General features: G+C 43.5%; 1 protein-coding gene and 1 long non-coding RNA gene across 6 annotated transcripts in view; both read left to right on the top strand.

Annotated features, from left to right (window-relative positions):
• The window catches only part of cntnap2a (contactin associated protein 2a), a 760,628-nt gene that overhangs the window by 141,800 nt on the left and 601,735 nt on the right, over window positions 1–17,093 (top strand).
• LOC137489231 (uncharacterized) lies at window positions 15,704–16,912 on the top strand. Its single transcript, XR_011008619.2, has 5 exons — window positions 15,704–15,920; window positions 16,010–16,103; window positions 16,224–16,381; window positions 16,469–16,564; window positions 16,739–16,912. It is a non-coding gene; the product is annotated as an uncharacterized lncRNA (long non-coding RNA).

Genomic DNA, 17,093 nt, shown 5'->3' with positions numbered 1-17,093 from the left:
ACTGGGATCATGTAGAGACTTTTGAAGCTGCACTGAAACTGCAATTTCATAAGGATGCACTCCTGCACAGACACGTATATATTAGTTTATTTATTAAATAGTTTTATTAAATTATTTATCTACAGTCCTTTGAGTCTTTTATCTAACACATTTTTATTTGGGTGAGAACGCTTGCATTTTGAGTGTCATTTTTTATTTAAGGGAGCTGATTAGGTCCCTTAAATGTTTTAAGAAGAAATTGTTAATGAAGATTAAAAGGAAATACTTAATGGCAGTCTTAAATTCCTTAATTTAATCTTTTTTTTTTTGTTGTTCCTGCAACCCAACTTTTACTAAGGGTACGTCACTTGCAGAGAAAGCATGGGTGGAAGTGCAAATCTGCAGCCTCTGTGGTTTTGAAAACACTATTGGTTGGGTATAAAAAAGGCGGTGGATCAGTCAATTAGTAGGTCAGTTGATGGCGGCCTCTGTTGGATTTACGCAAGAACAGCAGGTATGATTGGCTTTCGCAAGAGAAATTTGAAATCTCAAAAAACACAGTACCCACTGAGGGGTTCATGACAACAAAAACTGCAAAAAAATGTAGCTCCTGGGACGTTTTTGGCACTCTCCAGAAATATTTATAGCGATACGCTTTCAGAGTCAGCCTGGGTTGGATACATTACAAAATCAATGTGTATCGCCGTTGTCATCATGTTGCATAACTACTTATTTGCAGGTGCAAAATCACACTTGAACTGACTCACTTGGGTTTGTTAACCACCAAAGAGAGAAGATGAGTCTGTGAATGCCTCATTATGCAACAAACATGTTTGTAGTAAATACTTCAGTCTACATGATCGGAACTGTTTTCCCAGACTGTGAATAACAGGTAATAACGTTGCAAATAACATTCAGTTTGTGCATCAGCAGGAGCTTCATGAATAGTAATTATGATTTGCATGCATATGCTTTTTGTGTGTCACAAAGTGACAGAACCTAATTCACTCACTGCCTGTGTCAATACTTATTGAAAATGTGCATGTGCACAGTTGAAATATAACTGGGTCATATAAAATGGGCTCGTTCAAATGTACCTATGTAACATTGTTTACTGCTAAGTATGTTTACATGAACACCAATAATTTGATTTTAATACGATTAAAACAATACTCTGTTCAAGAGTCTACCATGTAAACCGTGATTTTTGATTAACTTAATCAGATTAAGGTCATAATCAAACTAAAGAGAAATCAAATTAAGACATGTGGTGTATGCTGATTTTATTAATGATGAATTCTATCAAATTAAATCAAAACAACATGCTTTCAGCAGTTCATACTCGCATCCAATATCTCGTTTGTCATGGCTGGCATGCATGAATGCTCCTGACTGAAAGTTAAAGTGCAAAACTGCAAACAAATGAAACATTTAAAACACCCTAAATTATATAAACTTCTAAAGGAAACATGATTAGCATGGTGACACAATGACATTAATCAAATTATGTGCTATAACATGTAAAGGAACATTCAAAAAGCAGCTCATGTAAACACCTTAATCATATTATTGTCTTATTCAAATTAAGGCAAATAATTAGATTACTGATATCCATGTAAAGTGGTCATTGATTTATCCTGCATCCTCAGTTGCCTTTATTAGTTCATTGGTTGCCTTGGATTTTCATTGTCTCGTCCCCCTGTTCCCTTACTATCTTGTTTAGTTAATTGTATGCTCTCCTTTACATACCCAGTAATGTATAGTTCCCCTTCGGTTGGGGAACTTCAGTGCCATGAAATGGGAGGATTCGGATCAGAAGCCGCTTGTCTGGAGAGTATTGAACGGGCCAATGAATGAAATTAATTGGCAGCGTAAGCTTGCGCAGGTGTGCGGCATCTGCAATTATCTCAGCATATAAGCACACCTGAAGCCAGCAGACGCCATCCTTTTCGCTTCAGATCCTTTCTGAGTGAGTCGATGAGGGTTCCTCTTGCTGATCAGCACTTCAAAGCGAACGAGTGTGTCTCCCGGTCCAGAGTGGGTCTTCGCGGTGGCAGACGGTCGAGCTGGGTTTCTCCCTTGCCTGCAGTTCTTTGGGTCCGGTCCTCCAGAGCGGTGCGTATTGTTGCAAACTTTCCTAAAAGAGCAACACAGTCGTGCAGCACGTCCTTTTCAGGATGGCGCTCCGACTGTGCGTTTCTGGATGCGGGGGTTTCCTGGCTCCGGATGATGGACACGATCACTGCATTGCATGCTTGGGGGTCCAGCATGTTAATGCGGTGCTCGCGGGCGGTTCATGTCGTCATTGCGATGCCATGACCGTTGCACAGCTAAGATCGCGGCTAACTTTCGCAAGAGAGCGAGCCACCCCAGTTGCCTCCTGTTCTAAAAAAGCAGCGGGCGCTCGGGCAGATCTGAGGGTTTCAGCGGGAGATAATCCGCCGCCCACGGGCTCGCGGACCTCTTGCTCCTCACCGCGCTCCATCCAAGCTTCGGGTAGTGGGAGTGATCCGTCTAACCAGATGGTAGCTCTCACACTCGCTGACACCGGAGATCAGATGTCCTCTGCGGCATCGGAGGGTGGGCTTTCACTGTCCGACGAAGATCCGGACCCGCTCGCCCCCTCCGGGCAGGTGAGCGCTGTCAAATCGGATCCTGAAGCGGACATGTTAGCCGTGCTTTCCCGGGCTGCTTCGGCCGTGGGGTTGGAGATGGTTTATCCCCCAGCTTCGCGGCCGGACCGACTAGATGGGTGCTACGTAGAGGACCAGAAGGCGAAGCCTTCGAAGCCTCTCGTCCCCTTCTTCCCGGAAGTGCACAGTAGGCTCACGCAGTCTTGGAGGGCACCTTTCTCTGCCCGTGCTGCGTGTGCCTCCGCCCTCACCGCCCTTGACGGCGGAGCTGCCAGGGGGTATGAGGCGATCCCGTCAGTGGAGCGCTATCGCGGTCAATCTTTGTCCGCGCGGCGCCTCTACGTGGCGGGGTTTGCCCCGCCTCCCGTCCAAAGCCTGTAGGTTGTCTGCCTCCATTGGAGCCAGAGCTTATAAGGCTGCGGGCCAGGCTGCTTCTGCTTTGCACGCGATGGCCACCTACCAGCGCTACCAAGCGCAGGCACTGGCCGAGCTGCACGAGGGCGGGTCCAACCCAAGCTTATTAAATGAGCTGCGCACCGCGACCGACTATGCTCTTCGGACTACTAAGTCCGCCGCGTGTGCGCTGGGGAGGACGATGTCCACACTTGTGGTTCAGGAACGCCACCTCTGGCTAAACCTGGCCGATATGCGCGATGTTGACAAAGTTCGCTTTCTTGACTCGCCCATATCCCAGGCTGGCCTGTTCGGCGACACCGTCGGTGAATTCACCCAGGAATTCAAGGCGGTGAAAGAGCAGTCGGATGCGATGGGCAATGTCATCTATCGGCGTGGCCGTAAGCCCGCTCCGCCCGCCGAGCCATCCACCTCCGCTGTTCCTCGCGCGACGTACACCTCGAAAGCAGGCAGCCCCTCCTGCCCAGGGCGCCGTTAAGTCCGGTAAACGGACCGCGAAGCGTCCCTGAGACAGGCCATCCGGAGAAGAGGAAACTTGCTCTTTCCCCGCTGGAGGGCGGGGCCCCAATAACAACAGTACTTTTCAGTGCCACCAAAACATCAGTAAAAGAGCACTTTTTCCCTTCCCCGGATGTGACTGCACGAGTTCTGCCAGTCCGGGACGCGCTGCCTTCCGGCTCGCAGACTCTACGTGCTTTGCCAGTGGCTCACGAGCGCTGGGGGGACGGTCTCCCTTCCCTCAGCCCTCCAGCCCCCTCTCTGGAGTCAGGGTGCGGAGCCAGAGCGAATCGCTCTCCTCCAGCTCTTCCGCGGGACCCTCGTGCTTCCCGGATCAGCACACCCACTCCGCGCTGCCCCACCGCTGGTACGTCAGCGATTGTAGCGATGACTTCATTAGCGAGGGCTCTGCCTGCCTGGTTAGCGCGGGCCAGCCCCTCGCGGTGGCTCATACGCACAATCAGACTCGGTTACGCGATTCAGTTCGCGAAACGGCCCCCCAAGTTTACGGGCGTGTATTTCTCCAGGGTCAACCCCCTGTCCGCCCCTGTCTTGCGAGAGGAGATTGCTGCCCTCCTGGCGAAGGGTGCAATCGAGCCGGTTCCTCCAGCCGAGATGGAGAGTGGGTTTTACAGCCCATACTTCATCTTACCCAAAAAGAGCGGTGGGTCACGGCCAATCCTAGATCTGCGCGTTTTGAACCGCTGTCTGCACAGGCTGCCGTTCAGAATGCTCACGCAGAGGCGCATTCTCCAATGCGTTCGTCCTCAGGATTGGTTTGCAGCCATAGACCTGAAGGACGCGTATTTCCATGTCTCCATTCTTCCACGCCACCGCCAATTTCTGCGGTTTGCGTTCGAGGGTCGAGCGTGGCAGTACAAGGTCCTCCCCTTCGGGCTCTCTCTGTCTCCGCGGGTCTTCACCAAACTCGCGGAGGGTGCCCTAGCGCCCCTTCGGCTCGCGGGCATTCGCATACTCAATTATCTCGACGACTGGCTGATTTTAGCCCACTCGCGGGATCAATTGATTATGCACAGGGACAAGGTGCTTCGGCATCTCCGCCTACTGGGGCTTCAGGTCAACCGAGAAAAGAGCAAACTCGCCCCCGTGCAGAGGATTTCTTTTCTCGGGATGGAGCTGGACTCGATCAGCATGGTAGCGCACCTCTCCGAGGAACGCGCTCGCCTGTTGCTGAACTGTCTGAGGGAGCTCGACAGCAAACTAGTGGTCCCACTGAAGTTCTTTCAGAGGCTCCTGGGGCATATGGCATCCACAGCCGCCGTCACGCCGCTCGGGTTGCTCCATATGAGACCACTTCAGCACTGGCTTCACGATCGGGTCCCCAGACGCGCATGGCACGCGGGCACACACCGGGTCTCGGTTACTGCGCTGTGTCGCCGCGCCCTCAGCCCTTGGAACGACCCCTCGTTCCTACAGGCCGGTGTGCCTCTAGGACAGGCGTCCAGCCATGTTGTTGTTTCAACAGATGCTTCCAGATGCGGCTGCGGGCCTCTGGAAGGGTGCCCAGCTGCATTGGCATATCAATCGCCTACAGCTGTTGGCAGTGTTCCTCGCTCTCCACCGCTTTTTACCGGTGCTGGAGCGGCAACACGTGCTGGTCAGGACGGACAGTATGGCGGCGGCGGCGTATATCAACCGCATGGGGGGTATGCGCTCTCGCCGCATGTCTCAGCTCGCCCGCCGTCTGCTCCTCTGGAGTCACCCGTGGCTGAAATCGCTGCGTGCCATTCACGTCCCAGGCACGCTCAATCGTGCAGCCGATGCGCTCTCACGACAGCTGTTACGCCCTGGAGAATGGAGACTCCACCACGAGTCTGTTCAGCTGATATGGGCGCGATTCGGGGAGGCCCAGATCGATCTGTTTGCTTCCCCCAAGAACGCTCACTGCCAGTTGTTTTTTTCCCTGACCGAGGGCTCTCTCGGCACGGATGCACTGGCCCACAGCTGGCCTCGGGGCATGCGCAAGTATGCGTTTCCCCCAGTGAGCCTGCTCGCGCAGTTTCTGTGCAAGGTCAGGGAGGACGAGGAACAGGTTCTGCTAGTTGCGCCCCTTTGGCCCAACCGGACCTGGATATCAGAGCTCTCACTCCTCGCGACGGCCCTCCCCTGGCGGATCCCTTTGAGAGAGGACCTACTCTCTCAGGGACAGGGCACCATCTGGCACCCTCGCCCGATCTTTGGAACCTCCACGTGTGGTCCCTAGACGCGAGGAGACTTAGGTAACCTACCGACTGCGGTGGTTAATACCATCACTCAGGCTAGAGCCCCCTCCACGAGGTGTGCCTACGCCCTGAAGTAGAGTCTATTCACTGAATGGTGCGTCTCTCGCAGAGAAGACCCCCGAAATTGCCAGATTAGTGTTGTGCTCTCTTTCCTTCAAGAGAAGTTGGACAGCAGGCTGTCGCCCTCCACTCTCAAGGTTTACGTGGCCGCCATCTCCGCTTATCATAGCGCGGTAGCTGGCAGCACCGTGGGAAAGCATAACCTGGTCATCCAGTTCCTTAGGGGTGCTAGGCGAATTAATCCATCTCGCCCCCCTCTCATGCCCTCTTGGGATCTCGCCCTCGTTCTCACGAGTCTGCGATCCGATCCCTTTGAGCCACTCAAATCAGTATCTCTAAGATTTCTGTCCCTGAAGACAGCTCTGCTGGTTGCGTTGGCCTCCATCAAGAGGGTCGGGGACCTGGAGGCATTTTCGGTCAGTGACTCGTGCCTGGAATTCGGGCCGGATTACTCTCACGTCATCCTGAGACCCCGCCCCGGTTATGTGCCCAAGGTTCCTACCACTCCCTTTATAGATCAGGTAGTGAACCTGCAAGCTCTGCCCCCGGAGGAGGCAGACCCAGCCCTTTCTTTACTTTGTCCAGTTCGCGCTCTGCGCATTTATGTGGACCGTACTCAGAATTTTAGATCATCTGAGCAGCTCTTTGTCTGTTATGGCGGTCGGCAGCAGGGAAGTGCCGTATCGAAACAAAGATTATCCCACTGGATTGTGGATGCCATTTCACTCGCTTATTCGAGTCGAGGTCAGCCGTGTCCCCCGGGAGTACGTGCACACTCCACTCGGAGCGTTGCATCCTCTTGGGCGCGTGCACGCGGCGCCTCTCTAACAGACATCTGTAGAGCTGCGGGCTGGGCGACATCCAACACATTTGCAAGGTTTTACAATCTGCGAGTGGAGCCGGTTTCCTCAAGGGTATTAGGTAACCCTTTGGTGATTGAGGAGACAACTCGGTAGGGTGTTGAAACACGCTTGCTGCGCCATTCTCCTTAACACGGAGGTACGTGCGCCTTTTTATCTGTCAGTAAAGTTCCTCGTCAGGTGAGCCCTGCAGATTCCTCCATGGTCCCCAGCACTGACTCAGCGGAGGAGTCACTTGCTGGCCCACTACGTTGTAGGTCTGCCCGCTGGTCAGCCCGCATTTTGGGTATAGGTGCCTGCTATGCGTGATCCCCACTAAGCGATCCCATATGCTTATTCCGCCACGGTTAAGTCCCCCCCCTGGGCGGACCCGTGTCTTCCCTCACCACTCTTTTGCTATGCGTACTCCCCCTTTTTAGGGCTAGCCCATATGTAAATTCTGCCATCTATCCCCCCCTTGGGTAACGGATGGCCTCCGCAGCGTCCTCCCTATCGGGATTGCACGCTTCCCAATGTACTGTCGTATTTCCTAGAATTATCTAGATGCTCACGACTTCCCAAAAAATATATCTAAATCCGTAAAACTTCTGTTGAAGTAGGATAAATTAGGGCCAGGGACACGTTGGAGGACCGCGCCCCCCCATGATGTTGATCTCCTCATCGGGGGTGTTGGTAAGGTGCAGTCATTATGGCGCTTTCCATACTTCTCCCATTTCATGGCACTGAAGTTCCCCAACCGAAGGGGAACGTTCGAGGTTACAGAAGTAACCCTTCGTTCCCCGAGGAGGGGAACGGAAGTGCCATACTCCATCGCCATAATGACTGTCCCTTAGCTGTTTGAAAGTCTCTTCAGCTTAAAAGGATGGCGTCTGCTGGCTTCAGGTGTGCTTATATGCTGAGATAATTGCAGATGCCGCACACCTGCGCAAGCTTACGCTGCCAATTAATTTCATTCATTGGCCCGTTCAATACTCTCCAGACAAGCGGCTTCTGATCCGAATCCTCCCATTTCATGGCACTTCCGTTCCCCTCCTCGGGGAACGAAGGGTTACTTCTGTAACCTCGAACGTTCTCATTGTCAGTAGTTATATGTTGCAGTCTCCTAAATGTTTAGGTTTAGTTTTTTGTTGTACAGTTTTAACTGTATTTGGATCCTCTGTTATCTTTTCTTTAACTGCACTCCCGGACTGTGACAACCTCAAACTCTACAATTCCTACACAAAATAAAGACCACATTGGCTCACTCTGAAAACATAGCCTTTTATATATTTCTGGAGGTTGCGAGTTATGTAGCCAGAGCTACAGTACGTATGGCTGCATTTCATCTTTACATGAATGCTATGGGGCGGTATGACACTATTCCTTTTCTCGCTTATCAGCTGACTTATCGGTCGGTTGTTCAGTCAGTAAGTCAGTCAGTTGTCCTTTAGTGGATTTACGTGAGAGCAGCAGGCATAAATGACAATCGCGAGAGAAATCTAAGATCTTAAAAAGGGCTCTGGTGGATACGCGAAAACAAAACCTGCAAAAAAACGCAGCTCCTGGGACGTACTGTATTGTGAAGTACTGAAGATAAACACAGGCAATATAGGATTTTGTCTTTATAATTTACTTTAAAGCCCTTAAAGTTCTTGAACCTTGCTAATTGCTCCTTGCAGATATTTTCTTGCTATATTACATAATTGCAGTATGCACTCCAGGGAACGCACATTACTATGATATTTTGGATTAATGGACTATGGCACTGTGGTTGGATATGACAGTGGGAAAAGCCCCTCGCTGTAGTCTAGTTAGCAATAAGGATCACTGCATTCATGAAATGATGGCTAAAGTGTGGATAACATGGGGTTTGGCCGGTGGGGAAGTATAATCTCACGCTGTGGGGTTTAATATGTGTATAGATTAAAAGGAGCAGCAGAAATAACTGAAGATCCGGACTAGCTGTTGCTTAAGTCTTTTGCTTCCATGTCTGAGCACAAACCCTCGCCTCAAAGATTAAAAGTTGTCTGAGCATCTAAAGATGAAAGACTTGCTCTAATTCTTTAGCTACTTAAAATCTGTTAATTGTGATCTGACAGGAAAGCTAATGAACAGATTTTGATTGGCAAAGATTGTTGGAAACGGAATATAATCATTGCATGAGAAGCTTAATTGCAGGTGGCATTAAATGTAATTGAATTCATTAGCTCATGGCATTATAGTCAGTTATTTTACATAAAATATGTATTTTCTTATGTTAGATTTTATTGCATCAAACTATGAGAATTGTCTCTAAAATCTATTTTATTCATACATATTTTTGGTGTGATACATCTATAAAATGTATACTTCTATTCCTGTAATTAAACTGTAAAAGCATGATTATTATATTCAAATAAACCTTAAACTAAAACAAACAATAAATTCTTGAGATAAGATAAACATTAACTTTCATTTGATTGACTAAAATAATTTTACCAATTCTGTTCATAATTCATTTATTCATTGTCCACAGACAATGTTGTTCTGTTGGCTTCATCGAACATGAAACTTCAGCATGCATTGGGGCAGTTTGCTGCTGAGTGTGCTGGGATAAGAATTAGCACCTCCAAGTCCGAGGCCATGGTGCTCCACCGAAAAGGTGGTTTGCCATCTCCACCTTAGAGGAAAGTCCTTACCCCAGGGGAAGGAGTTCAAGTATTTTTGGGGTTTTGTTCACGAGAGAGGAAAGGATGGAACGTGAGATTGACAGGCGGATTAGTGCAGCGGCAGCAGAAATGCAGTCGATACCGGTCTGTTGTGGTAAAGAAGGAGCTGAGTCAAAAGGCAAAGCTTTCGATTTATCGGTCAGTCTACATTCTTCTCTCACCTATGGTCATGGGCTTTGGGTCATGACTGAAAGGACAAGATCTCGGATACAATCGGCCAAAATAAGTTTCCTTCGCAAGTTGACAGTGCGCACCCTTATAGATAGGGTGAGTAGCTCTGTCACCCATGAGGAGCTTGAAGTAGAGGTGCTGCTCCTCCACATCGAGAGAAGTCAGCTAAGGTGGCTCGGGCTTCTATTTTGGAAGTTCGCCTGGATGCCTATACATAGAGAAGTGTTCCTAGCATGTCCCACCGGGAGGAGGCCTTGGAGGAGACACCGGACATGCTGAAGGGACCATGTCTCTCAGCTGCACTGGGAATGCCTCAGGATCCCCCCCCAGAGGAGCTGGAGAATGTGTCTGGGGAGAGGGAAGTCTGGGGTTCTCTCCTGAGACTGCTGCCCTCTCGACTTGGTATCCAACCCATCAGATTATGCTATTAACACTCTATTTGAATGGTTCTGGGGTTGGGGTTAGGGATTAGGTAGGTTAGGGCGATATTACAGCTTCATATCACACTACTCCACATTAAAATTTACACTGGTGGCAAAATTTGATAGGTACAGTATCATAATGCGTCATCAAATCAAATACCTACTTTTTGAAGTCAAGATAAGTTAAGATAAGGGAGTTAAGATAATCTGACTGGTAGGACAAATCGGCAGAACACCGACCCTGAAAAAGCGGATGAATGAATGAATGAATATAATAAAACATTTTATTGTATAGACAAAACCATACAAAACACAAAAAAAGCTAAAACTGTAATACAACTTTAAATGAATAGAGAGATATAATACAAGAACATTTGCATATTTACAGTTGGTGGACTAAATGTGTCTGAAGGGATGTTTCTCTGTTGACCCTTACCTTTCAAAATAAACTGTGATGTACAGCAATGAATGCATGTGTGTGTTGTTATTACATAATATGTACACCATATTTTACAAGTGTTTTCTGCAAAACTTACACAAATTTAGCAAATACATTTTTATAAGCTTTCTATTGAAAAACAACTAGTTGCAATGGGTGCTTAGGGGTTGTAGCTTTAAACTGATGTAGAGTTTTTCAAGTCTACTCATGTTCTTTTTGGTGTAATCTATTCATAAACATTGACATGTGGAAAAACAGCCCCTCTGTGCATCCTCATCGGGGCGTTGGGAAAGGGGTTCTACTTCTACTTTCCTTCTTCTGGAATTATTAACAATAAATTAATAGTTCAATATAATTTTAAAATGCACATGTCTGTTTTTTTCAATACCAGCAAATAAACGTTGTGTCTAAGTGGCTTAAACACGCCTTGCATTCTAAATAATCTCATTACAACCATAATGAAATGGAGCTGTCAGGTGTGTGTTGAGTAGCAAGCAGTGTGTGAGAGTGTGTGCATCTCCAGTCTGCTTCCAACTCTCCAGGCTCTTGTCTTTCTGCTGCGTGAACAGGACAGAATATCATGCGTCCTCCAGAGACAGAGCTGATGATGAGTTTGAGGCCAAGAGTCAGAGAATTTTATTGAAGTCTTTGCACTTGAGCTCAGGTACAGTTTAGCAGGAACTTCAGAGGTTCATTTCACTGAATGTATTTTGATGTTTCTCTTTGACTGCTTCATTATATTGGATTGGACTGGAATGCAGAAGATGATGTGTTAAAGTTTGAGGTTGAAAACTTCTCTTTTGTTCACTGTGAAACTTGTCGAGATGCATTTTTATGTTATTTACTGATGGTAAACCCCATTCGTAATGCAATCTAATGAATTTTTAGATAGTGATCTTATTGTGATCTTATTACAGTCTTGCTTACAGTAAATGTATGTAAATTTGAGCTTCACCACAGAAGGTTTTTTTTTTTATGAGGACTGCCAGCATCAGGGATTCATTCATAAGAAATTATGTCTTCGGTACAGGAGACGAATTATATATTGTTCTGTTATACAGGATAATTGGCTTTCAAAATGTCTTGCAAAAACTCTATATTTGTTTTTTGTTCTTTTTTTTCTCAGAGAAGAACATTATTCATTTGAATGTATTGTAGATTCTAAAGAACCAAGAAACTCCAGGCAATTGTTTTTTAATGCACACTAGTTTTGGGCTTTTGGGCATGCTATAAAGAGTTTATTATTATTATTATTATTTATTATCACTAGTCTAACGTAAAAAAAAAAAAAGAAAAACATCAAATATACACCTTTAATACTTTATTTTTTCTCACTTAATTTATATATGTAAATTTAAGCAAAATTTGTATGTAAATTTAAATCATTTGATTTTGACGTTCATACACAACTTTTCAACTAGGACACAGTGTTATATTTACTTATACTAGCTTGCTCACTTGTTAACATATATGGGTATATATGCACTTATTCAGCTTCTCATTAATTTAATTCTCTACCCCATTACTTGTTTACTCTTACTTACTTAGGCTCAATCCCAATTCTGTTTTTGTACCCCTACCCCTTTCCCTTGGCGCTTGAAACAGAGTGTGAAGGAGAGGGCTTTAAAATTAAACCCTAAGGAATGGGACAGCACCTGTACACGTCATCATATGCCATCACAATATCTTGCTTCATTCTGTATGAGATTGACGACGGTGACTGCTGTAGTTATTACAGTTGCGTTATTTTTTTGGTATTGATTTTCAGGAAATCACTAAAGGCAATGATATCATGTTATCAAAAAGATATAATGTGGTAATAAGATCGTAACTGTGCAGTACATTTACACCGTGGCCATATTCATTCATGTAAACACACGAAATCAACATTAACGTTATAACAGACACTGTGAAAAGCTCATCCCCAGCTACTAAACTTTTTCTGACAGGGTATTCAAGTGTCATTGAGTGACAGAAGGTTGTGGGACTACTATACAGGAGTTATTATTAGGGATTACCGATTTCCAAAATTTAGCATCATTATGATTACATTAAAACATGTGCTTGTTTGTTGTAAAAATTTGAAATAATGACAAAAAAAAAAAATAATTTGGACATCTCTTTACTTTTGTGTGCAGCCATGCTGCCGTTGTAGATGGTTTATTCTGGGAAATTTTCTTACCCCTTGCTTTCGAGTGTGGTCCTGAAAAATATCCATTTTAAGGGCTATCTAGCCCTTCCTCTTAGCTCTACATCTTCAAGCTAAAGAGAATAGGGCAAAACAAAAGGAGAAGAGCCAAGTAGTAGAATTTAGATTGGGCCTTATTGTAACAGTGGGATGCTGGACTACAAGGTCGAGGATCCAAGAGGATTCTTTATTATTAAGTGTAGTCAGGCAGGCAATGATCATTCACAGGTGCAAACAGATACATACAAGGTAATCCAGAAGCGTAGTCAGGAAACAGGCTGTGTTTTACACAGTGGATGCCTTTCCAGCCACAACCCAACACTGGGAAACACACATACACTGTTGCATTCACACACTTGCATGGCCAATTTAGCATACTCAGTTCACCTATACCGCATGTCTTTGGATTGTGGGGGAAACCAGAGCACCCGGAGGAAACTCACATGAACAGAGAGAGAACATGTAAACTTGAACCAGCATTATTCTTGCTGTGAGGTGATCATGCTACCCACTACCCACATTAACTTGGTTATTTATTTACTCACTCATTAGCTTACCTTGATGAGTTTAAGGAGTGTTGGTCTCAATACATTCTGCTGTTGATCTTGACTTAATTTTAATTAAGGGCCCCTAATTTCTACACCGGTTAAATTTATGCTCTGCGGACCCGGTACCGTGTCCGTGACGTCATCGACTTTCGCTTTCAGATTTAAAGGGCTAGCGTTGCACCAGACCCCCGTAAGTGGTGTCGTTTGAAAGTGTAGAATCTATATTTTATGCACATATGCATCACTTTGTTTTTTATCCTACTGTATAAATGTTATTTACACTTAAATACACAGTATTTTGGATACCTGAGCCAAGTATTTTACATTGGTTCATTTTCATATTTTTTTATATGACACATGTACAAGTTATAGCTCAAATAAAAGCTCTTGCCGGTGCTCATACAGTTCTAGCATTCTTTTTACTGAATTATATTCATATGCCAAACAGTTGTTGACTGAATTGTGGTGTTTCCATGGCGCAGAAATGTAAACAATACATTCATGATCAATAAGCAGCCCCAGATAGCACAGACTGCTGTCATCTCTTACCTTATGCTGTGCCCTTCAGGGCCATTCTCCTCTGTTATTGAGGTGATGTGCATAAGTAATCCCTTTATATGTCTGATGTGGTCCAAACAGTGAATTATGTTTGATCAAACAAAAGAATAGTGAAATATGTAAACAAGGATCGGTCTCTGTGGCTTGTATAGCACCTTTCATCAGTTGGAATGCAATAACTTTTGCATAGATTATGGTAGAGACCTTTTTCTTTTTTCCTATGATTACAGACATGTGCATGAACCACCAAAATTAATTACAGCACACACTGTAAACCCTAATGCTGTAACTAATTAATTGAATTGAGTTCTATTAACTTAAATCATTAAAATTCGTTTATCTTAATTAACCTTGATGAGTATTTAGAACTTTTTCTTATTTTTGAGTTTGAAAAAAATTTAATCTTTCAAGTAAGGTGAACAATTCTGCTGGGTTTAATTTATACAAAATGTCTCTTTAAAGTTTCATTAACTCAAAATCTGTCAGCCCAGTGATTTTGCGTCTGACGTCATCCAGGTTCACGTACGTGCTCATGCTTCATTCGTTTTTTTCAAGATGGCGGATCGGCATCGCTTCACACTACAGTAAGTAAAATATTTACAAATCCAAGAAATATTAAATGTATGTTTTAATTAATATAATCACAGTAACAGTTCAATGTAATGTAGAGTTAATCAGGGTGCGTTTACATGTCGTACATTACAGAAAACATGTTTAGCCTCACTTGTTGCTAACTAACGTTAACATTACTGTTTAAAAAGTTAGAATCAGTGCAACGTTAGCGTTAGTTGTAATGTGTTAACTCTGAATTTTAACAGAGTGTGATAAAGACAAAAATATTTAAAATCGGCAGATTACATTTTTCAAAAAAAATTAAATCTTGGCGCGAGTATGCCTTTTCTCAGCCTGTGCTGAAGTTGTCATGGAGACGCGCGCTCTCACAACCGCATGTCATGGCGCTGCGCTGAACTCCATCCAGTATGTGAATGTGGTATTATCTTCGCGATCTGTAGGCACTTCGGAAACGAAAGGCGCAAGAAACGTAACGTTAATCATAACTCAAATGATCTCCGCCTAAACACTAAACGGTATTTTCTGATGACGTGCAAAAACGTAGTCTCAAAACTTAACTCTGTCACATGCAGCTTGTTGCTTGCTGATCCATGTATGAGGATAGCCTGACGGAGAACATTTAAGCTGCGCTCCTCACCTGAGCAGGTACAGAGCAGAGCTTCAATTTACACTACCACATTGAGGTAAAGTTGGTTTTATATTCATACATTCATTTAGTAACAACTTGTGACTCGCTCCATAAATTGTTTACCATGGTACTTTGTCTATTCGTTCTGAAATCACATGCAAGTATGACATGAAAACAATATTACACTAAATGCACTATTTTTTTTGACTGAACAATGTTGTACTTTGAAAGTCATTGGCTGCTAATATGATTTCACCATTAAGAATATGCAAAAATTACCTTTCTGAAATTATATTATTAAGGAGAAAGTCTAAATGTGTAAATATAAAACTAACTTTACCTCAATCACCAGCACTGATCAACACTTAATATTTCCTTGCGCTTAAGACGACATCTCTGCATATCAATGATTACCTGATTAATGCGATCAGTTAAATGAGTTTAAATGTCATTTAGGTCAAATGTATTTTAAAGGTATGATAAAAGTTTTTTTTTTTTCAATTTATTTTTTTAAATGTTTACTCTGGAGGGAATATAAACAGCCTAAAAAACAAAGTATGCATATCTATAACACATTAATACAAAATTATGTTATTAAATAAAATAATACCAAAACAAAATATTTAAGACGTGGTAAACAAGACATAGTTTTCTGATGTGCAAATTTTGTAGCTTAAAATATATTTATATCTTAAAAATATAAATATTTTAGTATATATTTTTACATCATTAGACAATAAGGTAAGTTATTTCTAGCTTTTAAAATCAGGCCTTAAATTTCTTTGTCGTCCTATTCTGTTTTAGAAATTTCAATACTGTTTAAATTAAATCTGTGTTCATCGAATCAAAGCAACTAACATGATAATCAGCTGTATTGCTAACCATTTTGGAGGTTAACGTTAGACATCATGCAATTGTACTACTCTCAGCTAAATGACACTGTGACTTTGTGTACATACAGAATTGAAGGTCGGGTGTTCCTGACTACAGATAGGTTCTTAAATGGAGGCATGTGAAAGGTGGGTAAAATATTTATTTTGAACTACTATGCCTGGCATATCCAGATAAAATAAATATTACAGTGTATTTATCAATGATACTTTTGCAGCAAGGAAAGTGAAACTTCAGCTAGACCTTGAGTTCAGTTTACAACATGAAGATCCTGCTTTCAACATCTGATCAACACCTGATTTTCATCTGAGGTAAAAAATAGATAAGTAAATGAAACATAATAATATTAATACATTTTTTCTAGAATTGTATATTTTGTGGTGTGGGTTTGTTTTATGAAATTCTCTCTTGTTTCTTTTTGCTGTTTGCAGAGTACCAACATGTTACAAATGAGAATTTTCCCCACAAATTCTTTGCACAACTGAACCACCACCTATTTCATTTGATGACAATTTTAAGGCAAACAGCATCCAAAACTGGCAAGACAGCAGATTCCCTGGCTAATCTTTTAAAGGTTTATGATGAGCAGGTTTGTTTGGGGTCACGTGTTAAAGTATACATTAAAATATAATTTGAATTTTTTTTTTTTTTTTTTTAATTGATTTTTGATTTCCAGGAACTGCATGATGTCAACTCATGACGGACTACTGTTATCAGAGGTCTTTTGGTCTTGCTGCGTGAGCGTGGCTTAAGATTCTTTAGGAACACCCTGGTAAGACTTCATTCATTCTTTTCACAATTAGGCATGTTTAATGAAAAGATGAAAGTTTTGAAAACTTTTACTTAATAACATATTTGTAATCACGAATAGTTGTTGAATCATATAATATTGGCTCAGTCATTGTGATACTGTCCTTACATTAATATCCTTGAATTATATTTTTAGATTGATAATCCTGCTGACTGAAGATGCTTTATTGGCCCTGTATTCACTGAGGGTCTCTGTTGTCCTGAAGAATGAATTGGACACCACCCACAGCACACTTCCAGACCTTTCTTGTCTTGTATGGATTAATGTATGCTCTTCACATAATATATAGTAAAGGACTTTGAACTTGTGCAAAAAGTTTTGCTTGGCATGGATGATGGAAAATAAAAAGTCTCGTAGCATGGAAACCTTAAAGAATGAATTAATGTAGACCTTTTTTTTTTTACTTAATAAAGACTGTCTCTGGGGTAGTAACTTCAAAACATTTATTTACCTTTAATTGGTGAGTATGCATTTTATTATATATAGAGAT

This window comes from Danio rerio, chromosome 24, assembly GCF_049306965.1.
Source record: "Danio rerio strain Tuebingen ecotype United States chromosome 24, GRCz12tu, whole genome shotgun sequence".
In the NCBI taxonomy this organism is placed as follows: Eukaryota; Metazoa; Chordata; class Actinopteri; order Cypriniformes; family Danionidae; genus Danio; species Danio rerio.
The sequence above is the reverse complement of the archived record's forward strand: the minus strand, read 5'-3'. Positions and strand labels throughout refer to the sequence as shown.